We start from the raw sequence: 6,055 nt of genomic DNA on the forward strand, positions 1-6,055 counted from the left end.
AAACTTTCTTGTGCAGATGTGATGTGGTTTATTTGTGTCAGCGTTCGCATAGGCTGGAGTGTGTGGCTTCTGGAGGACCGAGCGTGAGCGGTTACTCGCCGGGGTTGACCTTCTGTCTGAAGTCAGATTCTTGGATAGGGGGCAGTTGGTTGGAAATCTTTGCTTTTCCACTGTTTGATGCTGGAGCCAATTATACGTCTGTGCCAATTATACCAGCTCACCTGCATGAGCTTGGTGTCTGCAAAAGATCATCTCAATGCCAACCACAAAATAGCAGAGCATTTCTCTCCTTTTAAAGTTGAAGTAGGGGGCCTCCCCGGTGGCACAGCGATTGAGCGCGGGGTTGCGAAGCTGCCTGCGCGACGGTTCAATCCCCGGCTGCTCCCCGGCCACCGGAGGAGGGTCCCACATGGCGCCAGACCTCTCCTGCCACCCGCTGCTCCCCTCAGCAGTGTCCTTCGGTCCTTCTGCCTGCTCTGCTCCCCGCTCTGGCTCTGGTGAATCCTCTCACCCTCCCGCGCTTCTGACTGTACCCAGTGCTTGTATAAACAAAACAAACAAACAAACAAATAAATAAAACATGCCTCTATTTAAAATAAAGTTGAAGTAGGGGGGTGGGGAGGGGGGGGATTGGGGTCAAAATAAGGGGATTGCAATTATATGGGGAATATAAAAATAAAATTTATAAAAAAAATAAATAAAGTTGAAGTAATATTGCATCTAGCATGGTATAGGGTTCACGTGTGCATGGTCTGAGAATCAGCATGTGTGTCGACTGAAGTTCACCCCTAAAGGTCTATGTCTGTCCTTCTCCCTCCTACTGACCATCCAGATTTACTGCCCGCCCTCTGCCTTCCCTTCTGGTTACCACTAATTGGTCTTATACTCTGAATTTTTATTTTTGTTTTCTTTAACGCATTTATTTTTTTTCTCTACTGAGCACACAAGTAAAATCAGACATTGTTTCTCTTTCTCCCTCTGACTTATTTCACTCAGTAGCATCCCCTCCAGGTCCACGCATGTGGTCACAAATGGCAGAAATTTCATCCTTTTTTACAGCCAAATAGTATTCCATTCTGACTATAGACTGCATCTTCGCTATCCATTCCTCAGTTGACGGGCATTTAGGTCACTTCCACAGAGTGGCTATTTACAATGATGCTTCATTGTAAACATCATCGGGGGGTGCAGAAAACTCTTCGAATCAGTGCTTGTGAATTTGTGCGTGTGAATTTGAGTGTGCTTTTGTACAGCGTCATTTGGAGGGCTGAGATCAGGGACTGAGGCTGCGGACAGGAGCCTTGAAGAGCTCAGGAAGGGAACGAAAATGCTTGAATTACGGTAGAGCCCTGGCTTTCAGAGCCCACCTGGAGCAGGTGAGAACAGACCAAGCAAGTTTGTCACTGTGATGTGGAGACCAGCGATGGTCTGGTCTATTTTATTGCAAAAGAGAAAATGCTCCTCTTGTGCGAAATTCTGTAAAATGCAGAAATTCTTCTTCGGATTTCAGCAAGTGAAGTGAAGGATCCATTTGGAATTGCCCTGCTGACATCAACAGCATCATTTTCTCACAATACTCGTGTTTCTCCCTGGATGAAGGAGGATGCATCACCCTTCTGGGGAGACATTCGTCTGTGCCTCCTCCGTGCCCCGCACCCGCTTCCCTCTGCAAGAACGTCTTTGGGAGAGAGAGCCGGGAGAATCCTGTCACCAGGCAAATTTAAATCACATTAGGATTGTAAATGAATTCGAGCAGTAGCAGATGCAATAAGCTGGCTGCTGTCTGCACCCTGACATCTCCACCCCCCATGTATCTCGGAGGAAGGACAGCTGTGCCTGCTTCCTCAGCGACACTGTATAAAATGAGCCACAATCCAATAAGAGACGGCAGGACAGGGGAGTGGAGCTGCTGTAAATCCCGCGGCTGTCGCGGGACCGGATGAATCTCAAGGTGATGACTCTCTCCCTGGAACTCTCCTTCAGAGTGATCCCTGCAGGGCCTCCCCGGTGGCGCAGTGGTTGAGCGCTGGGTTGCGAAGCTGCCCACGGCCTCTGCAGCGCAGGTTCGATCCCCGGCTGCTCCCCGGCCACCAGAGGAGGGTCCCACATGGCGCGCAGACCTCTCCTGCCGCCCGCTGCTCCCCTCAGCAGTGTCCTTCGGTCCTTCTGCCTGCTCTGCTCCCCGCTCTGGCTCTGGTGAGCTCTCTCACCCTCCCGTGCTTCTGACTGTACCCAGTGCTTGTATAAACAAAAACGAACGAACAAACAGAGTGATCCCTGCAAAAAGCCCGTTGCAGGCGCCCTTTTCTGAACCAGGCCACCCCTTTGCACCCACCCCAGTGCCCCCAGCCACACACACAAGCAGGTAGCAGTATTATGGGGTGCACGGAGGCTGCTGAGAAATGCAAGGTCTGGAGGGAGGGTGGGAAACCTGCAGCTGAGCCAGTGGGGTTTCTTGCCAGGACATTGAACTCGGGAATTAACCCCTTGGTGGGAAGAGATGGGGCAGATGGGCCATGGCGAGCCTTTCCTTGGGGTGACATTGGGGCTCCCGATGGCTGGAGTTCAATGACCTCCAGCCCCTCACTCGCTCTACTTTTCACCTGAAGTTGCTGCCGGTGTTCTGAATCCTCTACTGGACACTACACTCAACACATCCCAGAGAATGAGTGAACCTCCCTTTTCCCCAAAGGGGAGAAAATACATGCAGCCCTTCTCTTGCCGTCTTAAGTGCGTCACTGTCTTCTGATTCACTCAGCCTCCAAATATTGAAATCACCTTTTCTTTCTTTCCCGGGTTGTCATTTCATTTTTATCGAGTTCCGTGGATTTCACTTTCCTGACCTCTCTTGCACTTGGAGACTTTTATTGATTCCAGAGGCGAATCTCTCGGTTTAAGATCTTGTCATCTCTGGGCGAGATAATTTCTCATGGACCATCAATGCCACAGGTCCCGGACACTCTGTTCTGTAGACAAATGCTTCCCCATCGTTGCTGCCTCTCCTCTCTGACCTGACCGTCCTGTCGCCACAGGCCCTTCGCTCTGCCCCACCTGCATTCTGGCCTGACCAGACACCTTGGCGTTTCTCCTCCTTGGCCATGGCCCTAACAGATCCTGTTCCCTGGTGCGACTTTTCTCAAACTCCCTCTCACCCGCTGAAGTCTGTATAAGCTTCCTGTTGCTGCTATTCAACAGCCATCACAAGCTTTTCACCTTAAAACTTCAACATGAAGTATCGCACAGGTGTGCAGGTGTGCAGGTGTGCAGGGCAGAGGTGAGCGGGGAAAGATCAGGCTGTTTCTCTGCTCTGGGTCACATCACATGAGGCTAAAGTGAAGGAGATGGTGGGCTTTCTCCACAGCCTCGGTCCTGTCTGCAAATACCATCGTGTGACTTAACCTGTTCCCGCGTTTGGGGACGGGGGGTTCTGCAAATACGAACTCTCCATACAATGACTTTTCCTTAGTGGCTTCCTTCGAGATATTATCCTAAAGCTCTCACTCGTGTACTGTTGACGCGGCACCTTACCTGACACCATCTTTTAACACGGGATCTTTTTTCCAAGTCTGCGTCCGACCACCGATGATAAATTGCATGAAGTCAGAACACTCACCTTGGCGTTCAGTGAGGAATCCAGCTCAGTGTCTTCCCGCATTTGCCAAACACAGCGAATCCGTCCGGTCACGATCGGGTGAATGCCAATGAAACGTTGGCCCTGTCAAGCCTCGGCGACCTCCAGATCGGGGACACTTAATGCAAAGCGTGGCAGGTGAATCATCCTCAGTGTTACTCATCGAGAGTCGCTGATTGACACCAAAGGGGAAATGCCCCCGCAGGTACCGATCTCACTGTATGAGAGTTAGGAGCAGGTGGGCACCGTGGCGTTTGCCCCAGCATTGCAGGTGTAACAAGGGGAAGTGGTAGATGACATTCTGTGTTCTATTGAGGGTCCGGGTGTTGAGGCACCCTGTGAAATCTCCTAGGCTAACAGGAGTCCACGTGTTGAAAAAGTCTGGACCAGAACACGTCAAGCAGCAACCTTGAGTGCTGATGTAAAGGTCCCGCCACAAAAGATCTCCTCCACCGGGAAGTCCTCTCCTCACGCCCATTACTACCGCAACTGAGACTCGGTGAAGTGCTGTGGGCGCCAAAACTTAACCAGACTTCCCTCACCTGAGAAAGACTCTTATGACCGTCAGCTTCCATGTTACCCAAACCAGGTCTTCAGGCCTCCTGGGTCATTGGTGCCATTAATTCCTTTCCTTGTGGCTTAGTATTTGCCAGTGGGTTTGATGCGGTTACTTGTAACTTCACTGATTGGTTTCTGGCTTATTCCTTTGCGGCTGGTCTCGCCAGTGTCTGCGTGGTCAACCGGGTTCAGCTCCTCCTTGTGGGTTCTGTGCCTACTTGAGTATCTCACACCGAACGTCGGCATAGTAGGTGCTGTAAAGCTTGTTAAGTAAAGATGAAGACGTGCGTGCCATGTCATCAAACTCTAAGGAAAATAGAGATAGAGTGAACAGACCCTGCAAAGACTGCAGCTGTGCTAGTTTTAGTAATAACCAAAAAAAGTGAATTGGAGAGAAAAAGCAAATTGAAACACACTTGTAATTCTCTTCTCATAAGAGACCTGGACTAGCTCATAGACACATATATCGCCGGCCACACAAGCAATTTCAAATAAAGGCAGAATGAGAGAAATAGGAGTTAAAACGAAAAACGATTGAATAGCAACAAGGTTCTAAAGGCAAATGGTTTATAATTACCCTGAAATCCACCGAGTCTGCATCGGGGAGCTGTGTGACTATTCAGACGGGAGGCTAAATGGTCATGGCCCAGCTGCCTCCCCTGCTTTCAAGCTTGTTTTGCATGATTTGAGTTGGGGGTTTGTATAGGGAGCCTTTGTTGTCTCAGATGTGAACACCAGGTCTATCTGAGACCTCACCTTCCATGTGGCACCTGGGCTACCTGTGACTAAGATACACTGACATTGTCTTCTGTGAAGAGAGCCTTGTTGTTCCCACCCAGACTGGGGTCTGCAGCGACCAGTTCCTCTGGATAAAATCTTCCTGGGGACAGTCTCTACGCCCCTGAATCCCTTTTTAATAGAGATGCTTGGTATGCCGTCTAGACACCCCACAACGTTTGCCACCTGCTAACAGGGACATTGTGATTCCTTCATTGGCATCCCTCTTGGGACATGTCAAGTTCTCAGATAGACAGTTCCATCTGTCCATCCATCCAGTGATCCACCCACTCATCCATCATCCATCCATCCAATCATCCACCCATTCAACCATCATCCATCTATCTATGTATCCATCCATCCATCCATCCATTCAATCATCCACCCATTCAACCATTATCCATCCATCCATCCATCCAATCATCCATCAACCTACCCATCCATCCATCTGTGCATCTATCCATCCATCCATTCATCTGTCCATCCAATCATCCACCCATTCAACCATCATCCATCCATCCAATCATCCATCAACCCACCCATACATCCATCCATCTGTGCATCTATCCATCCATCCATCCGTCCATCCAATCATCCACCCATTCAACCATCATCCATCCATCCATCCATCCATCCAATCATCCACCCACCCACCCATCCATCCATCTCTCTGTGTATCCATCCATCCATCCATCCAATCATCTGTTCCATCTGTCTGTCTGTCTGTCTATACAGCCAGGCAGCCAGCCAGGCATTCATCCAATCTTCTATCCATCCTGCCACTCTGTCTGTCTGCCAGTCTACCTATCTATCGGTCTATCCATCTGTCTATCCACCCATCTATCCATAGTATCACAAACAGGCACTTACGCTGAGAAGCACTGGCCCCTCCTGCCTTCCCCTTCCCTCCTGCATCTCATTCTCAGGGGAGAGGACTGGGAAGCGAAGATGACATTCCACTGGTGTCTATAACCCTCGTGCGTTACTAATTTTCTTAACAACAAAAAAAATAGAACATGTGGGGGCCTCCCTGGTGGGGCAACGCATTAAGATGCAGCACTATGAAGCTATTCGCAGTCACTGCAGCAC

Source organism: Talpa europaea, assembly GCF_964194135.1.
Source record: "Talpa europaea genome assembly, chromosome: X".
NCBI classification, from domain to species: domain Eukaryota; kingdom Metazoa; phylum Chordata; class Mammalia; order Eulipotyphla; family Talpidae; genus Talpa; species Talpa europaea.